Source organism: Pinus tabuliformis, chromosome 8 (assembly GCF_031772625.1).
Source record: "Pinus tabuliformis cultivar Carrire ecotype Pingquan chromosome 8, CPIR1, whole genome shotgun sequence".
Lineage (NCBI taxonomy): Eukaryota > Viridiplantae > Streptophyta > Pinopsida > Pinales > Pinaceae > Pinus > Pinus tabuliformis.
The window spans coordinates 1771904354-1771907687 of NC_142294.1; positions in this window are offsets into that span (position 1 = coordinate 1771904354).

The following is a 3334-nucleotide window of genomic DNA, read 5'->3' on the forward strand; positions in this document are numbered from 1 at the left end:
ATAAGTGGGATACTTCTGCACTATGTCTGAAAGTTTCTCATTGTAGTATGCTACTAGATGCCCCTGTTGAATAAGGACTGCCACAATAACATATTCAAAGGCCTCTGTCTCGATCTCAAATGGTTGTTGAAAGTCTGGTAATGTGAGCACTGGTGTAGAGAAGATGAGATGTTTCAACTCTATGAATGCCTTCTGTTGAGATTCAGACCAAAATAATTTTTCTTTCGGTCCTCCCTTAGTGACTTGGCTCAAGGGCCAAGTGATATGAGAGAACCCCAACACGAACCTGTAGTAGAAATTGGCAAGACCCAGAAAGCTGTAGAGCTCTCTTAAAGTGGTTGGGGCTGGCCAATCCTGAATTAATTGGATCTTGGTTGGATCCACATGCACCCCCGTTCATCAATAATGTATCCCAGATACTAAGCTCGGGTCATGCCAAAAGTTCATTTCTCCAAATTAGTACACAACTTGTGTTGCCGCAGTGTTTTGAGAACCTATTGAATGTGGTGGAGGTGCTCTTCCAAACTCTGGCTAAAGATTAAGATTTCATCCAAGTATACCACTACAAATGATTTGTTGAATGGCCTCAATATGTCATCCATCAGCCTCATGAAGGTTGCAGGAGCATTCATCAACCCAAAAGGAATAACCAACCATTCGAAAAGGCCCTCCTTGGCTTTGAAGGAAATCTTCCACACATCGGAGGGTTTGATTGGTACATGGTAACATTCGAACTTCAAGTGAATCTTGTGGAAATATTTGGCCCCCTTGAGTTGGTCCAGAAGGTCATCAATCTATGGGATTGGATACCTATTCTAGACAATGATCTTGTTCACCGCCTGATAGTCAATACAGAGTCTCCAAGTCCCATCCTACTTATGTACCAACACGATCGAGCTCCCACAAGGTGATGAACTCGACCAAATTTGAGTTTTCTGCAGTAGGTCTTGAATCTGCCTTTTGAGTATTTCTCGAGAACAGAGTGATGATAGATTGGTCCATTGGGAAATGACACACCTAGGGTCAGGCCGATGGAGTGCTTGACCTGACAGTACAAAGGCACCCCTACGGGGGAGGTGAAGATGTCCTCGTACTCCTCCATGACCTTGTCCATTTGTTGTTGTCATGCAGAGGCGCCTTATTTGGAGGTTGTGGCCACTGCCTTCTTCTTTCCTTGAGGGAGTATCAATAGGAAAAAAAATTTCCTGGTTTTGGAAATGAGCTTACTGCATTGTTTTGCAGTAGCCAAAGAGATGGCGGTAGGCGTGCTACCTTCGGTATCCTATACAACTTGTTTCCCAAGGTAAGAATAGCAACGCGAGGCCTTGACTCATACATAGCATGTCACTTCGACAAGTATGGTTGGCCTAATAATACATCACAAACATCAAGAGGAACAATGTCACATAATACCTCATTCGTGAAGGGCTTGAAGCTGTATGGAAGGCAACAGTACTTGCTGACACGAAGATGTTGTCCTTGGTGAAGCCACCTGATGGTGTACGATTGTGGGTGTGATGTAGTTGGTAAGCCCAATCGCTTCATGACCTATGTTGAAATGAGGTTTTTTTGGCTCCCATTATCGACAATGAACTATAGTGGGGAACCCTTTACCCACTTTTAGGAGTGGAAGAGGCACTCCTCTTCCTCTGGATCTTCGGGTTCCTCCTTCTAGATCTTCATGGTGGAAACGATGGCATTGGGCTCCACATCGAAAATATGCTTCTCGTTGTCATTCCCCTTGTCGGGTTCTGACTCAGAGTCAGAACATGCGTCTCATTCAGAAGCCTTCAGTTGGGCCACTAGTGACTGCTTGGCCCGACATTCACTTGTGTTGTGAGTGGAACTCTTATGGAACTCACACCAATTTCTCGTGTCCTTCTTCGGCTTCATGGTGTTGTTCTTTACTTGTGGATTTGATGGGTTGTCCTGGGCCACCCCATCTTGGCTTTTTATTTTGTTATGCGGTTTGGGGGCACCTTTGCCTTGCCTCAGATTCGCAAATCCAAAGTTTCACTTTTTTTGTTTAAGCTTCTGCTCTATCTTGATAGCGTATCGGTACGTTGTGCCAAGTGAGGAGATGTCTAGGAACTTCATCTAGTCCTAGATGTGCCTGTGTAGGCAGCCATGGTACTTGAGTACCAAATGTTTCTTAGAATCCTTGATACCCAACTTCATGCGAAGGATATGAAAAACATTGGTAAACTCCGACACATCTTGGTCCCTTCCCTGCTACAGCGTGGTCCACTTTATGTATTTATCTTAATAACTTTGGATAGGATAGTACTACTCCTTGATGGTGTCCTGGAATGAATTCCAAGTGGGTGCAGCTGAAAACAGTGAAGGCGTATGTTCATCCTTCTGCTCACAGTAGGTTTCCCACCAGTCCTTGACGTGGGGGGTGACTTTGAGAAGAGAAAAAGTAATATTTTCCTAGCTAGAAAAATGATGAACATAAAAATATCCTTCTAGCAGATTTAACAATTTATCTACGACACCTACATTTATCTAACCCTCAAATATGGGAATTTCACAGTTTAATTGTACCTTAAAAGGAGTGGTGCCTCCAGAGTGGCCGCTGGATGTGGATGTGCTACCGATGGGAAATCTTTGAAGGATTTGGGCAAAGTTATCCATCATCGCATTCCTTTTTTTCTCTAGGGCCTGCTCAAGAAATATTTTGATAGGATCTCCTGCTCCCTAGTCTTTCTTTTCTTCCCCCATGGGCAGTCGTTGGGGTTTACGAGGCTAATCTTGCAAAGGTTCTACTAGATTGAGCCCTAACTCCTTATACGCTAACCTCATTAGGGACATTCAAAGAAGGATCGAGAAAGAGAAAACCGCTTTGATACCACTGATCCGAATTTAAACTAGAACACAACAAATTATAGATATAACCGTAAACACAGAGATGCAACAGAAATAAAACTTCATTTCATTAATATCTAAGAACTGAAATATGCTTACATATAGAATGGAAATAAACTAGCTTGAGTGATGGTAGCTTATCTATAAGAAGATATGTGGCAACTAAATGCCTCTGAATTGTCTTACAATAATGTTTGAAGGCCTATTTATTATTGAGAAACAATGGAAAACCCCAAAACATCCAAAAACCTAACCCTAGGAGACGACACGCCAAACTATGGGCCCCATTGGGGTAAATTGGTACATCAACTTCCCGAGGTCGTAACCTTGCATACGATCTCCATTTGATGCACAAAATACCTTGTTAGAAAGATCTATTTGAGGAATAAAATTGTTAACAATGAATATTGAGTTAAAAATTCATATCTTCCACTTGTGATGCTCTAAAAAAATGTCGTTTAGGGCT